This window comes from Canis aureus, unplaced genomic scaffold (assembly GCF_053574225.1).
Source record: "Canis aureus isolate CA01 unplaced genomic scaffold, VMU_Caureus_v.1.0 ptg000209l_RagTag, whole genome shotgun sequence".
In the NCBI taxonomy this organism is placed as follows: Eukaryota; Metazoa; Chordata; class Mammalia; order Carnivora; family Canidae; genus Canis; species Canis aureus.
In genome coordinates this window covers 27,612-46,885 of record NW_027554481.1, presented here as the reverse complement: position 1 = coordinate 46,885, position 19,274 = coordinate 27,612, and the positions used below count along the sequence as shown (strand labels likewise).

The 19,274-nt window shown below is 36.7% G+C and overlaps 1 protein-coding gene and 2 long non-coding RNA genes across 3 annotated transcripts in view; 2 read left to right on the top strand and 1 right to left on the bottom strand.

Moving 5' to 3' along the window:
• The window catches only part of LOC144309736 (leucine-rich repeat-containing protein 37B-like), a 110,489-nt gene that overhangs the window by 69,834 nt on the left and 21,381 nt on the right, over positions 1-19,274 (top strand). The window lies entirely within an intron of this gene.
• Positions 300-17,362, bottom strand: LOC144309738 (uncharacterized). Its single transcript, XR_013375632.1, has 3 exons — positions 16,664-17,362; positions 4,814-5,001; positions 300-2,955 (listed from the first exon to the last, which is right to left on the bottom strand). It is a non-coding gene; the product is annotated as an uncharacterized LOC144309738 (long non-coding RNA).
• Positions 11,426-17,636, top strand: LOC144309737 (uncharacterized). The gene is made up of 2 exons (XR_013375631.1): positions 11,426-17,308; positions 17,511-17,636. It is a non-coding gene; the product is annotated as an uncharacterized LOC144309737 (long non-coding RNA).

Here is a 19,274-nt window from a genome sequence, read left to right as displayed (position 1 = left end):
CTTCCTTTTTTCCTGCATAGCATGGGAAGGAGATTACAATGATAAAAAATAAGAATTATAGAGCTCTCATTCCATGATTAGGATAGGTGAATGACAAAAATAAAACAAGAAAACATGGAAATCTAATGCTATAATTAGGACAATTCTACACTTATTTTAATATTTTGTTACCTTAAATAAAAGTATGAAATATAAGGGACAATAATCTGAGATTAGGAAAAAATTCTTAGGAATATTCTCATAAGAGATAGCACAATAGAGTAATTTAAAAGATAAAGACAAAACTGGAGGAGCCAGACTCAGAATAAATTACCCATTTGTTAAAGTGAAATTGTAATCTTATCTTTAAAATGATGAATTCCTAAAATAACTATACAAAAGGCAGCAATCAATAATCCTAACTTTCATAAGAATAACAAGAAAATACTCCCCATCATCTTCCAAGTGGTCCTTAATAATACCTTTAAGAATCTACAACCCGTCTATAAGGTAAGTTAACGTAAATTTAGGTAACAATGATGGCTCCTGATAAACACAAGTAATTCATTACCTTAAAAAGCAGTAGAGCCTGGTAACTCAGAAAATTTACATATATTATGAATGACAGATGCATAGGAAGTTAAACTTTTTAAGACTTGAAGTATGGCAGACAAACACTCTCTCCCATAAAACCTGCTTGGCTTGGCATTACTTTTGGAAGCTGAATACCATGCTGGTAGAGCTGCAGGTATAACAATGTACGGTAAATCTTATGCTTCTTGTACTTTATGATTATGTCATAAAGAATATTTCTTACAACCATAGTAACCTGACTATATTTAGAGTGCAAAAATAACATATTCTATCAAAATCAACATTAAAAATCAACACTGGAATCCAAAAATTCCAGGTCTAGCAGCAAATTTCCTGAGATAAGTCATACTAGCTCTTTTTTCCCTAAACCTTACTAAGTTATATTCGTACATGTGTGTGTGTACATATTCTTTTCACCACTATGTTGAAGACTCAAGTTTTACAACTTTGTTGAACATCTTCAGAATTACTATAGTAGCAAAATAAGAATATTTCTCCTTTTCGTGCAATTATAAAGAATCCAGAACTCTTATTATATGTTGGCAGTAGTAAGCATGTTAGAAATAAACGTATGTTACCTTTAACCAAAACCTATATATAGATTGTAGTTTACAAATACAAAATATTTAGCAATACAGAATTTATTTAAAGGTGTCAGAGTTCTGTGAGGTTACTTCAATTCATGTCTATATAAATATCAATTGATCACAGGTGATGACAGCCGGGGCAAAGCAAGAAGAATGATGAAAATAGACCATGATAACTAGCTACACAATGAATGAAACCAAGAAATCTAAAGATTTCTTAGAGGGTGGATTTTGATTGGTTTATTATGGGAGAGTTAGAAGTCAACAGTCTTAGGATGAAATCTGAATAATCAGGAAGTCTACTTGGAACTTACATTCAGAGATGTTTCTAGGTGGTAGAGCCAATATGAGAAATCTAGCACTCACCATGATAAAATCATTAAAGAGAAGTCCAGAAAAATCTGCAACTTTGCAAAATGAAATAAAATCTTGCTGGTGCAAACAAACAAAAACCCAAATAAGTTAATCTCCTTACCGTTTAATCAACTTTGCATTTGACTATAACAAATACTTTGTTCTATTGCTCACGTTATTTTTCTGTTTTGTGATTATAAAAATCATTTGATAAAAATACAGGAAGTTGGTAAGGGTCAGAATTCAAGTCTATTGTTTTCATGAAGAATATCTGGGGGGCAGCCCCAGTGGCTCAGCGGTTTAGCGCTGCCTTCAGTCTAGGGTGTGATCCTGGAGACCTAGGATCAAGTCCCAAGTCAGGCTCCCTGCATGGAGCTTGCTTCTCCCTCTGCCTGTGTCTCTGCCTCTCTCTCTCTCTGTGTCTCTCATGAATATCTGGGAAATTATTAGAAGCCCTTCTCAGCCACAAATATTCAAAATGATTCCCAATACGCTGGCTATACCACTGCAAAAGATTTAAAAATAAAAAGATATCCTAGGCACCAAAGAACTCATGGCCAAGGATCTAGTCTCAGCTTCTAAGAGAGATGAAGATGTTAAGACCTAAATAAAAATCAAGAAATGGTAACAAATAGCATCCAGATGACAAGAATATTTCGAGGCATATGTGGCTTTCTAAAGATACTAAGTTGTAGATGAGCAAAAATTAGATGTTTAATATCAATAGTAAACTAGATTCTTGTATGCTTTAAGTCAGTGGACATGATCAGTTTTACTATCTATTGTTGAAGTGACTGTAGAAATGACAGCTATACCTCTGACACATGAGTCATGAAAAAATAATGACCAGGTTACCTCGAAGAATATAAAGAAGGCAACTTTTTGGAGTTTGTCACAGAAGTGTCTAAGAAAATACTGAACAATATGAATTATTTCAGGTACAGAATTATCAAGTCCCTTTTTACTTCCTGTCACAACGTTTTTCAAAGAATTAATGATAAATGTGCTTATATCTAGTCTTTTAACCTCCCTACACTTCTGGTGTTTAGGGTTCTGTATTTTATGAGAGTTAAGGCTGGGTTGTCCAATAACAAATAATTTAATAACCAAGTATAACACCTAGGCATCTAGAGCCTGAACTGAGGGAACAGTTCTTGTTCTTTATACATTCTTGTTTTATATATATATGTATATATTTTATATGTAGAGCTATATCTCTACAGTAAGAAGCTTTGCTGAAAAAGGAGAATAGATGATATTGTTTAGTTTTATAAAGATCTTGAGACAACCATATCATGTGTGTACTCTGTAGGCATCCAAGCAGCCATATAATTAACACAAATATCCTCAATGCATGGAGAAGAACCTTAGAATTCATTTGATCCAGCCTCCCATCCAATGTAGGATTCTCCTCAGTTTCTTAAAAATACAACATCGAGCACTAAAAAAAAAAAACAAACAAACAAAAAAAAACAACATCAATTTATTGTGTAGTATCCTTTCCCCAACTATGCGGGGTATTCCTTCCTTCATCTCTGTGCCCACTATGACTATATATAAAAGAAGAGGGGGTTGAGACAAGATCTCACATATTTCTTCTAACTCACTGATTCTCATAAATATTTTGTTTGTTGTAATCTACTGAGCCTAAATATTATGTATGCCCTTAGGATTATACATTTTTTTCATACAGATGTTAAAGAAATACATACTCTTAAACCATAAAAATAAAAATTCATAGACTTTTTTTGTACTGGGAAAGTTTTTTCAAAAGCATCTATTATGTTATACTTAATAAGTATATGTAGTCATCTAGAAGAGAGATTTCTTCATATATTATTCTGAATGACTCCTTGCCAACAGGTGATAATGCCTTGGGGTTTCCTGATATATGCTGTGATCACTGGAATATTGCACTGCTACTAGAATTCTGATCTATGTGGTTTTTTTTTCTTAAAGTTGTTATTCAGTAAGGTCTCAAGTACAACACACTTCTCAGATGTTACTCTAGTTTATGCTCTGTTTTATAGCTGCTGGTAGGAGCATATGCATGCATTTGCAAACAAGGCTTGCATCATTGGGATGTAGATGTGACTTAAGCTTCAGTCAGTTTTAGTAAGTAATCAAGAAAGGCTATATTAATTTAATTTAATCTTAATGAAAATGAGAAATTACAAAGAATTTGTAAATTTAATTGGAGAAACAAGGGAGAAGGTTAAAAAGAGGTAAGGTTCTCTGAGGCTTAGTATAAGTTGTGTGTTTGACAAAGGGTCACCTATGTGGGATATGAATTAGAATCAGTAGTTATGAATGGAAAGACTGGTGAAAAAACTCAGTATAATTTGCTGAAGATAAACATACTTGTCAGCCATGTTCTAAGGCTTAATCATTTTTATTACTACTTCTATTTTGTCAATGGTAGTTAGGTACCAACTTGACACAAAACGAATTCTGTCTTCCAGATGTCGTTTTACTGGAGGTCTGAAGAACAGACCATGCTATCCTCTCTTTGTGGTATGTAGTATATGCAGCCATAATCTTCAAAATCACTATATCATAAATTTCTATCTACTTTAATATTCATTTTCACTTTGAGGTCCTTTTGACCATTTGATGACTTTCAGATCGCAATTCCTTTTAATACCTATTCTGCTTTATTGTTTTTCTCCTAATGCAGTAGTAGTTTCTATTTTAGAGGGGTAGAATCTCATCTTGTCTCCACTCCACATGTCTAAGTTCTCTGCATACTTTTATATTGCTTTGCTGCCCTTACTGCTATTTGCAATTTAATATAATCTGTGAATTTCATTAATATGCTTTTTCCTCTCTTTTCTACATCATTAATGCAGCACCTAGGTAAGACAGGACGTAACACTGATCCTTGCAGCACCTAGACATATTCGCCAATTTGATACATTTCCTTTTATGCTTTATCAATATTTTTTATGGTTCTCCAGCCAGGTTTGAATACATCTGACTCTGTTTATATCCAGGACAACTTGAATTAATTGTGCACAGATGTCATGAGACACTGCATCACGGCTTCACTAATTTGAGAAATACTACATCCCCTATATTTTTTCACTTACTAATATATCTACAAAACTCACATTTTCAGATTAGCTTAATATTTATGATTCTAACAATCTATATTTAGTTCTCTTTTAATACTCGTGCCATTATTTCATAGAGATAGATGATCTTCATTCTTTGAACACTCCTTTATTAAACTTTTAATTTTGTAACAATTTGAGATTTACAGAGAAGTTACAAAGATAGTAGAGTCAGTTCCCTCTTACCTTTTCCCCAGCTTTCCCTAATATTATCTTTAAAAATCACGGTAGAGTGACACCTGGGTGGCTCAGCAGTTGAGCGTCTACCTTCGGCTCAGGGCATGATCCTGGGGTCTGGGATGGAGTACCGTATCAGGCTTCCTGTGTGTCTGCCTCTCTCTCTCTCCGTCTCTCTCATAAATAAATAAATTAATCTTAAAAAAAAAAAAAAACCATGGTACATTTGTCAAAACTAAGAAGTTAACATTGATATAACACTATTAACTACAGATTTCATTCACATTCCACCCATGTCTGTCCAGTGATCTTTTTCTGTGCAAGGATCTAGGATACCACATTGCATTTAGTAGTTATGTTTCCTTAGTCTCGAATGATCTGTGACAATTTCTCAGTCTTCCCTTGTTTTTTATTCCATTGACACTTATGAAGCATGCTGGTCAGATATTTAGTAAAATGTCCCTCAATCTGGGTTTGTTGGACATTTTATTGTAATAAGACAGGGGTTATGTTTTCTGGAGAAGACTCCTACAAAGGCAAGATATCCTTCTCACTGTATCATACTAGGAGTATATGGTATTAGCAGTATTTATCACTGGTGATGCTAACTTTGATAACTTGGTTAAGGTGGTGTCTGCTAGATTTCTTCACAGCAAGTTAGAAATTTTCCCTTTCCATACTCTTCTATGCATTCTCAGTGGGGGGGTATTATAACATCCTCAAGGAAGTAAAAACTCATTCCTGCAGGCAAAAAAAATTTAACTCTTTTCATGCATAAAATAGTGGATATATAAATAGTACATAAAGAGATATACAGTGTATTTATGGTAATAAAATTTCACCTGGGTGAGGGGGGCATTATGAAAAAATGTCTAAAAAGGTTCCTGTGTCTGTGTGGAGTCGGGGATGGTTTTTTAAAGGAGGAGGCTGGGGATCCCTGGGTGGCTCAGTGGTTTGGCGCCTGCCTTTGGCCCAGGGCGTGATCCTGGAGACCCGGAATCAAGTCCCGCGTCGGGCTCCTGGAATGGAGCCTGCTTCTCCCTCTGCCTGTGTCTCTGCCTCTCTCTTTCTGTCTCTATGTCTATCATGAATGAATGAATGAATGAATGAATAAGTAAATAAATAAATCTTTAAAAAAATAATAAAATAAAGGGGGAGGCTGCTGGTAGATACTTCCCTATTCATTGGAAGCAATGAACCCCACATTGGAAGGGAGTAGAATTAAGCCCTAGCTCCTAAAAAGGAGAGAGTATATACACACATTATTTGGAATTTTTCTGTAAGGATATTTCTTTTCCTGTAAGTCATCATTTTGGTCCATTTTCTGTCAGTAGTATGTCAGGTCTGTGTTTCTGTAATGGTTTAGGTCTTCTAACAAGCATATCCAAATAGGATTAGGTAAGCAAAAGATTTGGGGATTTGCTTATAATAGGTGATGAGAAGGGAGCAAAGGAAGGTAAGAGAGCCTCCAGGCTGTGAAGGAAAAAGGGAAGAAGGAGGCCAGGTGGGAAGAGCATCAGACTGCAGCACAGTTCTAAGTAAGTTTTGGCTCAGTCAGTGGGAAGTCCTTGAGTCAAAGTATGCCAGTAAAGGAGTCCTGCATCTAATTGGAAAGGACCCGCTTTACAACACCCATATACAGTCATTGTCTGGAAGGATCACTTGGGAATCCTGGCCTTGGCATGAATTTGAGATTGGGTCTAAAAGGCAGCAGATGGGGTCATCAGTCATTTATGTTTCCCATAGCAGGAAATCTAAGCACTACATTTTCATGCCCATCACATTCCTTACTTTTATACAGTTGTATTAAAAGTCCAGAACTTATTTTTGAAATAATATTACCTAATTCTTTCCACATTCTAAGAAGTATGTTTTTATTTTTTGTTTTTCAAAACATAGCTGCATACAACACAGTAAGCAGCAATTTCTTAGAAAATATACCCTTATCAAAATATCAATAGCATTTTTCACAGAACTAAAAAATTATCCTAAATTTGTATGGAACCGGGCAGCCCCAGTGGCGCAGCGGTTTAGCGCCGCCTGCAGCCCAGGGTGTGATCCTGAAGACCCTGGATCGAGTCCCACGTCAGGCTCCCTGCATGGAGCCTGCTTCTCTCTCTGCCTGTGTCTCTGTCCCTCTCTCTCTCTCTCTCTCTCTCTCTCTGTCTTTCATGATAAATAAATAAAATCTTAAAAAAAATGTAAAAAAACCCTAAATTTGTATGGAACCACCCAAGACCCCGAATAGCCAAAGCAATATTGAAAAAGAACAAAATTGGAGATATCACAATCCCAGATTTTAAGAGATACTACAAAGCTGTAATAACCAAAATGGTATGGTATTGGCACAAAAATAGATACACAGTTCGATAGAACAGAGAGCCCAGAAATAATCCCACAATTATATGGCCAGTTAATCTTTGACAAAGGAGATAAGAATATGTAATGGGAAAAAGACAGTCTCTTCAACAAATGGTGTTGGTAAAACTGGACAGCTATCTGCAAAACAATGAATGTGGACTGCTTCCTTATACTATACACAAACTTAATTCAAAATATATTAAAGACCTAAATGTAAGACAGGAAATCAGTAAAATCCTAGAAGAGAACAAAGCCAGAAACTTCTCTGACATCAGCCAGACAACTTTTTCTTAGATATGTCTCCTAAGGGAAGGGAAATAAAACAAAAATAAACTATTGGGACTACATCAAAATAAAAAGCTTCTAACACAGCAAAGGAAGGTCAACAAACTAAAAGACATCTACTGAATGGGAGAATATATTTGCAAATGATATATCCAATAAAGGGTTAGTATCCAAAATATATACAGAACTTCTACAACTCAGCACCAAAAATAAACCAATTAATAATGGGCTAAAGACTTGAATAAATATTTCTTCAGAGAAGACACAGAGATGACCAACATACACATGAAAAGATGCTCAACATCATTCATCAACAGGAAAATGCAAATCAAAACCACAATGAGGTATCATCACACACCTGTCAGAATGGCTACAAAAAAAAATACTAGAAACGAGTGTTGGTCAAGTTGCAGAGAAAAAGGAACCCTTGTGCACTGTTGGTAGGAATGCAAACTGGAGCAGCTCAAATGGAAAACAGTATGGAGGGTCCTCAAAAAATTCAAAATAGATTTACCTTGTGATCCAGTAATTCCATTACCAGGTATTTACCCCCAAAATAAGAAAACATCAATTGGAAAAGATACATGTACCCCTAGGTTTACTGCAACATTATTTACAAGAGTCAAATTATGGAGCCCAAGTTTCTAATAATATATGAATGAGTTAAAAAGATGTGGTATATACACACACACACACACACACACACACACAAAATGGAATATTACTAAGCCATAAAATAGAATGAAATCCTTCTATTTACAACAACATGGATGGATCTAAAAGGTATAATGGCAAGTGTAATAAGCTAGTCAGAGAAAGACCAATACTATATGATTTCCCTCACATGTGGAATATAAGAAACAAACAAGCAAAGAAAAAAGGAACAAAAAAACAGACTCTTAACTATAGGGAACTGATGGCACCAGAGGGGAGGTGGGTACAAGGATGGGTGAAATAAGAGTACACTTATGATGAGCACTGGGTAATGTATAGAATTACAGTGGAATTAAAAGTAATAATTTTTTTAATTAAAAAAAGAAAATAAAGGAAATCCTCACACGTGCTCCAACAAAGATGAACCTTGAGGACATAATGCTAAATGAAATAGGCCAGTCACAAAAAGACAAATACTGTATGGGTTCTATACACAAGGTACCTACAGTAGTCAAATTCATGGAGACAGAAAGCAGAAATGTCAGGTACTTGTGGGAAAGGGAATGGGGAACTGTGGCTTAATTGGTATAGAGTTTCAATATTGCAAGATGAAAAGAGATCTAGGGATTAGTTGCAGAACAATGTCAATGTACTTAACACTACTGAAATACAAACTTAAAAAGATGATTAAGATGGTAAGTTTTATGTTATTTTACCACAATTTTTTAAAAGTCAGTTAATTGTTTAGAGCAAAAATAGCAATATGTATTTTTGAGCTTATAGAAAGTATAGATGTAAAAATAATGACAAAATTAGTACAAAGAATGAGAGGGAAGTATATAAAATTACATTGCTGTAAGGGAAGTTATAAGTGAAGTAGTATAACACTAATCCAAGGTAGACTGTGATAATTTAAGTACGTATATTTCATTTCTAAAGGATCCTATTAAATTACAACACAAGTATATATGACCAAGCAGACAAATGAGGAGATAGAATAGAAACCGAAAAAATACTCGATTAACCTAAAAGAACATAGGAGAAGAGGAATGAAAGAACAGAGAATACAGGGGACATATAGAAAACAAGTATCAAGATGACAGAGTTAAATTCAACCACATCAGTAATTAAATTTAACTTAAACACACCAATTTAAAAATATTCTTACAAAATACATTGACAAATATTAACAGCCTTATTTACGAAACCTTTTTATTTTTTTTAAGAAACCTTTCTAAAAATAGGATTTTAACATGAAAATTTATATATCGATATAATGGCTCATTCTTCATATAGTTATGATTTTACCGTATGTCATGGTTATTTATAAATATATATGTTCTATTAGTTGCCTGTATTACAGATATTTAAAAAATGCTTCTAATGAGACATACTATAACATTTCTCTATGACAAAAAGGAGATGGTACAAAATCAAGAAAATTTCTACTAAGTGAGTTATTTTTAGGGGGATTTTTCTTCTTCAATGAATTTCATTCTAAACCATGTCTTGCTGTTTTCTTCAATTGTTTCTATGGTCTCTATTTTTTTTTTTTTAAGATTTATTCATTTATTCAACAGAGAGAGAGGGAGTACGGGTGTTTGTAAGCAGGTGAAGCAGCAGGCAAAGGGAGAGGGACAAATAGGTCCCCCTCTGAGCCGAAAGCCCAACGTGGGGGTCGATCTCAAGATCCAGAGATCATGACCTGAGCCGACGGCATAGGTGTAACCAACTGAGCCATGTATGCAGGCGCCCCTGTATCTTTTCAGTTTTATAGATTTTACAGAAATAGAAACTAAAAAAATATTTCAATATCTTGTTTCTTTTTTTTCTTGCCATGCCAGAATGCTATTTATTTATTATTTTTTTATTGGAGTTCAATTTCTTAAGTTTCTTAATAAAATTATTTACATATCAAGCAAAGTTCATAGTAGCAAACAGATTTTTTTTTTAAGATTTATTTATTCATGAGAGACACAGGGAGAGCATAGAGAGAGGCAGAGACCTAAGCAGAGGATTTGATCCCAGGGCTTGATCCCAGTCACAGGATTTGATCCCAGGACTCTGAGATCACAACCTGAGCCAAAGGCAGATGCTCAACCCCTGAGCAACCCAGGTGCCCTCAAACAGATTTTTTTATATGGAAATATCTAAATGTGAGACAGGAATCCATCAAAATCCTAGAGAACACAGGCAGCAACCTCTTCTACTTCAGCTGCAGATGAACTTCTTGCTAAACACATCTCCAAAGGCAAGAGAAACAAAAGCAAAAATGAAATACGGGACTTCATCAAGATAAAAAGCTTTTGCACAGCAAAGGAAATAGCAAAACTAAAAGGCAACCCACAGAATAGGAGAAGATATTTGCAGACATTTCTGATAAAGGGTTAGTATCCAAAATCTATGAAGAACTTACCAAACTCAACACTCAAAAAAACAAAAAAATCCAGTAAAGAAATGGACAGAAAACATGAACATATATCCAAAGAAGACATTACATACAAATGTCTAACAGACACATGAAAAAATGCTCAACATCACTAGGCATCAAGGAAATACAAATCAAAACCACATGAAATACCATCTCACACTGGTCAGAAAGGCTAAATGAACAACTCCGGAAACAAGAGATGTTGGTGAGGATGTGGAGAAAGGAGAACCCTCTTAAGCTATTGGTGGGAATGCAAACGGGTACATTCTGGAAAACAGTATAGAGGTTCCTCAAAAAGTTAAAAATAGAGTTACCTTCCAACTCAGTAATTGCACTAGTAGGTATTTATCCAAAGAATACAAACATAGTGATTTGAAAGGGCACATGCACCCCAGTGCTGATAGCAGCAATGTCCATAATAACCAAACTATGGAAAGAGCCCAGATGTCTACTGGCAGATAAATGGATAAAGAAGATGTGATATATACATACATACATACATTCACATAATGGAATATTACTCAGCCATCAAAAAGAATGAAATCTTGGCATTTGCAATGTGGATGGAACTAGCGTGTATTACGCTAAGTGAAATAACTCAGAAAAAGACAAATACCATATGATTTCATTCATATGTGGAATTTAAGAAACAAAACAGATGACCATAGGGGAAAGGAAGGAAAAATAAGACTAAAACAGAGAGGAAGGCAAACCATAAGAGACTCTTAACTATAGGAAACACAACTGAGGGTTACTGGAGGGGAAGTGGTTGGGGGGCTGGGATAATTGGGTGATAGGCATTAAGGAGGGCACTTGATATAATGAGGACTAGGTGTTACAATCAACTAATGAATCACTAAATTCTACCCCTAAAGCTCATAATATACTGTATGCTAACTAGAATTAATTTATATAAAAAGTTTGAAAAAAAATCTATGTTATCCTAATGATGCATGTTTACTTTTAGTATTATCATGGCCCTTTTATTTCTTTATTTCATTTGATCCTGCTCTTAAGAATTATTTTTTATTGTTACAAAAAATGGAAATCTCTAACAGATTTTAAGTATCTTCCTCAGTTACCTCTTTCACATAATGACAATCTCATTTCTTTTCTCCAGTTTCATTGAGATATAATTGGTATACACCACTGTACAAGTTTAGGGTGTACAACATAATTGTCTGACCTACATATATTGTGAAAAGATTACCATAATGTTTAGTTCTCATCTATCATCTTATATAGATACAATAAGCAAAAAACAAAAAAGTTCCTTGTGATGAGAAGTCTTAGGATTTACACTCTTAACTTCACATGTATCATATAGCAATGCAAACTATAATCAACATAAAAGGTACATTACATCCCTATTACTATTTATCTACCATTAGAAGTTTGTACTTCCCCTACCGGGGTACCTCCCCTCCCCCGCCTCTCATAACAACAAACCTGACCTCTTTTTTGAGCTTTGTTTTTACACTCCACATGTGAGATCATACAGTATCTGTCACCCTCCAACTTATTTCACATAGCCTAATACCTTCAAGGTCCATCCCTGTTGCTACAAATGGCAGGATTTCCTTGTTTTGCTTTTTTATGGCTAATATTTTACTGTGTGTGTATATCACAGCATTTTTATCCATTCATCTTTTGATGGACACTTAGGTTGTTTCCCTGTCTTGGTTATTGTAAATAATCCTGTGAACATGGGGGTGTAGATATTTTTTTCTTCACATTGTAAATTATGCCTAATCATCCCTAGCTTAAATTTTCTTGCCATCATTTATTTTTCAACTCATACCAACCACACAGTTGTGTAAAACCCCCTCTATTAAAGGGTACCAAATAGATCTTCACGTTCACCCCATAACCCTTGTAGTTCTCATCCACACTCGACGATATATTCTTTATTTAAGACTCTTGGTTTTGGTTTTTCCAAGTGTTCTCTCCACCTTCTCTTTCATATGTTGCCTCCTTCATCTCAAGATCTCTAAGAAAACTAATGCCCCAATTTTCTCCATGACTCTCTTCTTTTTCCTTTCTCTCTCTCTCTCTCTCAGGAATCTTTGTTTTTATCACAAGGGTTTTCCAAATTTTTCTTCACCCTGTACCTTTCCCAGGCTCTCACACTGAATTTCTTCCTGTTAAATAGCTCCATAGATGAACTTCATTTCCCTCTAAACCAAATACCGAGTGTCTATTAATGGCTTATCATCTTCCCTTTCACTCAAGATTTAATCTTTAGATTTTTTTAAACTTCCTTCTTACAATGGTCCACAGATCAATGTGTTCTTAAATTGAGGTCTTAAATTAAAAGATTAAACAACCTAAATAAAAATCATGAGTCAGGGTTGTTAAAAATGCAGATTCAGTGCCTCACCCTGGACTAACTAGGATTTCACAGGAGAGTCGCAACCTGCTTTTTAAACAAACATCCCATCTAAGTCTTAGGCACACTATGTTTGGGAACTAGTGCATTATATCAAGTATCATCTAATTCTGCAGATTCTACCTTTTCAATGTTTCTCATTTGGTTCTCTCCTTTCCTGTGGCCTTTACCCTAGTTTCAGGCTGCTTAATCTTTTAGCTGGACATCAGTAATAGGACTTCCTTGCCTCTAGGATATTTTCCACTCTAATTCATCCTACACACTGGAGTCTTATTAATCTTACTAAGTCACAGCTCTGCTCATATAATGTGACAAGAATTTATTGAGAGCATACTATATACTAGGTGCTCTAGGGCAGGAGGTTCCAAATGGGGCTGATAATCAGAGTCATTAAATGAAAGAAGCCTTTTCAAAATAGATTCTCTATCACCCCTCCAGGCCTATTAAATTAGAATCTCCAGAAATAGAGTTGAGAAGTTTATTTTTAAAAAGTTCCCCCAGGTGACTCTGATACTTTTGGGCAACATGAGATTGGTTAATATAAAGACTAAGACATTCTTGTGTATTTCAGAGTATACTGGGAAAGATGGGAACATATACAAATAGCTACCATATAATACATTGATTAATGCTGTATAACAAGTACCATGGGCCGTAGGAAAGATTAATTCTAACTGCATTAAATACCTTTAATAACACACCTAGCTGGAAGAAATCTTTTCCTCCTCTAATTTCCCACAGTACTTTATCTATAATTCTCCTAAAGTCTCACTTTTATCTTGCACTATAATTATTTTTGTCTATGTTTCATGTCTTCTACAGGATACTTCAGGGAAAAGCTTTGGCTTTAGGAGGGCAAATAATCTGACAGGGAATTTTTTGAGTTCTAGTTTATTTACAGGATAGACCTGTATCAAAATAAATAAACATAAATCATGCATAGTTATACACTTAATAAATAAATAAAATCTCAAAAATAGGATGTCCCCGTAACTCTCGGATATATGAGGCCAAATTTGAGGATTTTAATCACACTACAGCATTCAGTAAAGTTCTTTCAACACAGCAGGTACTCAATACAAAGTTATGTATGAACCAATGGGATTTGGGGAAAAATGCCTTTGGATATAGAAAAACATACTTAATATGTCCAGCATCTATCATAAAAGGTTATAGATTCCAAATGAAATAATATGCTGGTGGTTTTTGCAAACCAATGCCTGTAAGCCAAAACCAGTTAGTCTGTTTGTTTTGTTGGAATAGCCCAGTATTATTAGGGTGTTTGTTTATAAATTTTAATTTAAATGTCTTTCGCTCAGGCAGATATTCTGATTTACCACAGGCTCTACTACTTCCTATTATCTCACATTAATCTGATTACATATTTATGTCTATATAAATGGTCTAAATAGGAGAGTGCTAATCGTGACAGACAACTGCTCCCAACCATTTGTGCTTTTTAATTGTTGCCTATTATGGGCTGGACTGTGTGCAGCCCCCATCAAACCCCCATATTCCTATGTTGAAGTCTTAACCTCCAGCTTCTCAGAATGCAGTCATATTTGAAGACCAGATCTTTAAAGAGGTAAATAAGCTTTAGGATAGTATGAATCGTGTTTTTAATATTTTATTTATTTATTCATGAGAGACACAGAGACATAGGCAGAGGGAGAAGCAGGCTCCTTGCAGGGATCCCGATGTGGGACTCGATCCCAGGACCTGGGATCACGCCCCAAGCCAAAGGCAGATGCTCAACCGCTGAGCCACTCAGGCATCCCTGAATCGTGTTCTTTTAAGAAATTTGGACACAGAAGTTTACATACATATAGGAAAGACCATGCAAAGACCAAGACAGAACATGGCCATCTATATAATCCAAGGAGAGAGGCCTCGGGATGAAATCAACCCTAACAACTTGATCTTGGACTTCCTACACTCTAGAATTTAAGATAATAAAATTCTACTGTTTAAGCCCCCCCAGTCTGTAGTATTTTGTTAAGGGTGTCTGAGCAAACTAATACAGCTACCCAACTATATTTAATATTAATCTTAGGCATTTTTATATCAAAATCATGTTTACCATGTGCAAGTCATTCTGCCAGTACACTGATAAATATCATTCTAAGCATCTTAGAACCTAGTAGATGATGCAAACTATACGTACAATACATTTAATCAACATTAAGAAACATTACAAGATCCAAAGCAAAAATGCCATATAAAGAGCACATTATAATTCTATATGCGGGCTACATCTCAAAAACTTCAAAATTCGACCTAGGTCTTGAAGGATAAGTAAGATTCAGCAAAGCTGTGTGGAAAGGACATCTGGGTGAGAGGAACAGCATACAAAGTCAAATGTCTACTATTTGTAGAAACATTTTTTCCAAGTATAAGTACATCTAACAAGTCCAAGTTTCCTTTCTCAACCCTAAAGTCACTAATCATTTTTAAATTAATGACCAAGTCCTTATAAAATTTAGGCTTTTTTTTCCCTGCCAGATAAATAACAGTCCAAATGACTTTGTTCAGTACAATACTGACATCCAAAGGTCATTCTAGTTCATCTCTAAGATCTCTTGGGCATCTGCTAAGATTTAGTTTTATCTTCAAATGATCTGTGAAGGCAGTTAAGGTGCTCATGGAACATTCTCTTTTGACGTTCTGGCCATTTTTTTTTCATCTCTTGCCTATATATCAAACCTTATCACATTAGAATGGCTCTATAATGCAGGTGGTCTGTGTTTTCTTAAGTGCCTCCTCTTCTGCAGAATGTATTACACAGTTCATTAATGCTTCATACCTAAGCATTCTAATGTATTTAATTTTTTATTTAATGAAATTTCTAACCTACAGGCTGAGGAAGTTATTCAAAAGGTCTCATCCAAGCTACAGGAAAAGTGCTCATTAGCAGGGAGTTTTGAAGATGAAATATTAAGAAAGAGGTTGGAGGGACCTAAAGATAGATAGATCTAAGCCTTCATAAATACTTCCCTGCCCTAATTCTAGAGGAATAAATTCTTCCTGATAGGCAGGGAAGTTTTGGTGAAGTTTTCTACAAGACTTTGGTGACAAGAATTTAACAGTGACTTTTGCTGCTTCTTAAAACATGTGTTTCAAAGCAGCAAGGTCTTTTTAGAAGAATTATGTGTCTTTGAAGAGCCTTATTTCCCCCCTATCATTTCAATGTTTACTTTCATAAGTAAGACTGGAGTGAGACCAATACCGTCCAATGAGATTCACGTTGAACCGAAGGCGCCATACTTAGCACCTAGCTCCAATTATTTTAGATTACAATGATTCTCGGAAAGAAAGGAGACAGCTGAATCGGTTGGATTCCTGGAACGGTTTAGGCTCAAAGCACCTGGCTATTTTACCGTCTGCCTTTAGATTTGTGGGAGATCAGGAACTTAAGTCAGAGAAGCTTTGCGACTGTACAGAAAATTTGAAAATTCAGGTCTTTGTCCATTACCAAGTTAGGGCGGAATTTGGCAGTCAGGAAGAACCAAAATTTTAAATTTAACAGTACGTCGAATGGCGCCCGTGTTTTAAAACTACAAAACGTGTACAGTGAAGTAAAAAAAATCCGCACTCTAAGTTACTGAACTTCCTTTTTTTTTTCTTTTCTTTCTTTTTTTTTTTTCTTTTTAATCACCCGCTCCTCTCCTCGAGTGACGAAGTGGACTAGGGTTTCTATAAACCCTTACTTAACGAGAGGGTAGGGTTACCACACGCTTACCTTAGGGCAACAACTTGCACTTTGTAACTGGACAGGAATATCGTTTGATGACAGAGAAGGGTAAAGGAAACGCAGGCCTGTGGCGGGACCCCACCGCACGCCCACCTTTACTCTCGAGGAACCTGCCTCAGCCCGCCAGCTCCTCCTTCAGCTTGGCAAGGCTGCTTTTCCCGCGGAGTCTCGTCTTCCGGCCACAAGTCACCTTGGCCCGCCCACCCGGAAGCCGTCGTCTTGGCAACAGAGTATCGTCCCGCCCTTATTTCCCTCGCCACGCCCACCGACTTGGGCGTCTGGCGCTGGTCTGGCTTTGATTGGTCGATCTCTGCCTCACTCTACGAGACGTTTGGGGCGGCGCGACTCCAGCCCTCGTATTTGAATTTGTGGCGCGTAGAGTTCGTGAGGTGCTGAAGGGTGGCTGGGCGTCTTCCTGGAGCCCGTATCTTGTGGTGAGCGACCCTGAGGGGAAAAAATGACAAAAAGGACGGCGGGAGGTGGAGGCGCCCTGAGTCAACGTGGCCGTCTCGAGATGGGAGACTTCAGCCGAGCTGCGTCAGTCGCCTGAGGCAGGACCTCTCTTCGCGTCCTCACAGCCTTTAGGTTCGTCCTCACGTATTCCCTGCGATGTAGACTGCACGTCGGCCCTCGGTCAGTCGCCCCTGAAGGAAGGCTCCTCCTAACGCCACCTTCCCTCTTTCTTCAGTGCCTCTCTCTTCCCCCGCTCCTCCCCCCCCTCCGCCCCCCCGAAACAACCCTCGAGCTCGGAAGCGCAGACCCCCCTCGCGCCAACTACACTCGATTCCCCACAGCTGTCCTTCATGAGTTATATCCTCGTCCTTCTCCCGTGCAGAATCAGAAACTAGTATCTGCCCTTGACTGTGGAAAAATGTCTCCGCAGCAACTGGTGAGCGGCCCGCGCGCCTCACACACTGAATCCAGACCCTTCCTTATCGAGGATGCTGCTGTCCTCATCTTCCCAAGTGGGATGTAGTCAAGGTCACGTGGAGAGCGCAAGTGAAGCGCGGTTAAAGCACCACGGAAATGTAAGTTACTGTTGTTCGCCCTTGCTGCCTCGGAATGATGAGGGATTCCTCCCCGAAACATGGTTATTTTGTTCTTGGTCAGACCTGTGGATACATGGGTTTCAGTTGTATGTTGGAGTACAAACTCTGAGGCTTGATCTCAAACAAAAGCAACCACTGATTGGAAACCTCTTCACTAAATTTCAGCTTCTTTGTCTGGTATGACATGATTTCCCTCCACTCCCCAATGTATTTAATGTCAAATTGAGATTCAGGACCATTTCAGAAATTTTTAAAGTATAAACATGGACAGCTTTCCCTAACATCTCCTGTCTATGACCTTGAGAATCTTTTCTTTCTAATTTGACAATTTATTTTTTTAAATATTTTATTTATTCATGAGAGACATACAGAGACAGAGAGAGAGAGCGAGAGAGGCAGAGACACAGGCAGAGGGAGAAGCAGGCTCCTTGCAGGGAGCCCAATGGGGGACTCGGTCCTAGAACTCCGGGATCATAACCTGAGCCCAAGGCAAATGCTTAACCGCTGAGCCACCCAGGTGTCCCTAATTTGAAAATATAATGTAATTTTCTATTTCCATGTAATTTCTATTTCTACTATTTATACTTTTCAATGTAATTTCTATTTCTATTCACCTCTAGAACAGAGGTTCTTAACTTTGCGGGGTGGGGTGGGGTTCGTAGTGCCCTCTAAGAATCAAAAATTTGGGGGGTCTTGTGTACAATATAACACACAAAAATTTTAACTCAATTTCAGGGAGTTTTAGAGTCCACTGTGAAGCATGGACATGTATGTAGGGCCCCAGTCCAGTTCTAGAAGTTTATTTCTATATTTTTTTTAAGTAGTAGTAGTTATGCAGCAAAAGCAGGTGTTTTACTTTAAAAATGTTAATGTCGTTTAATTTCTCCGTTATGAGACTTACAGTTCTGAGGGAAGTGGGGATTGAGAAGTCTGAAGTAGTTGAATTAGTAGCAAAAATTTTTAAAGGAGCACTAATTTAAGAATTATACAGAAGTCAATGAAGTGCTTCTTAAAGTCATAAGAGTCTCCACAGATGAGGGTAGTATATGGGCACACAGGCATACAAGAAATAAGTTGACAAGATTTTATATCCAGTCTTTTTGAATTAACATAAAAAGGAGGAAAATTCTTGATCAACTTCAGGAGTTAAAATAATTTACGTGCCTTAATTTTTTGGATGGTTTATATTGAAGTAATTTTTATTGTGAAATTCTACCAACATGTCTGTTTTCCATCGTCTTCTGAACTATTTCAAGCATTGCTTTTTCACGTTAGAACTTCAGTTGAGGGACGTCTGGGTGGCTTAGAGATTTGAGCATCTGCCTTCAGCTCAGGGAATGATCCCGGAGTTCCGGGATCGAGTACCGTGTTCAGCACCTTGCATGGTGGCTGCTGCTTCTCCTGTCTCTGCCTCACTCTCTCTATCATGAATAAGTAAATAAAATCTTAAAAAAAAAATTCAGTTCACCTGAAATTTAATTTTGTGTTTGCGAAGAATGGCTTTAACTAAGTTTTTTTTGTTTTGTTTTTTGTTTGTTTGTTTAATTGCT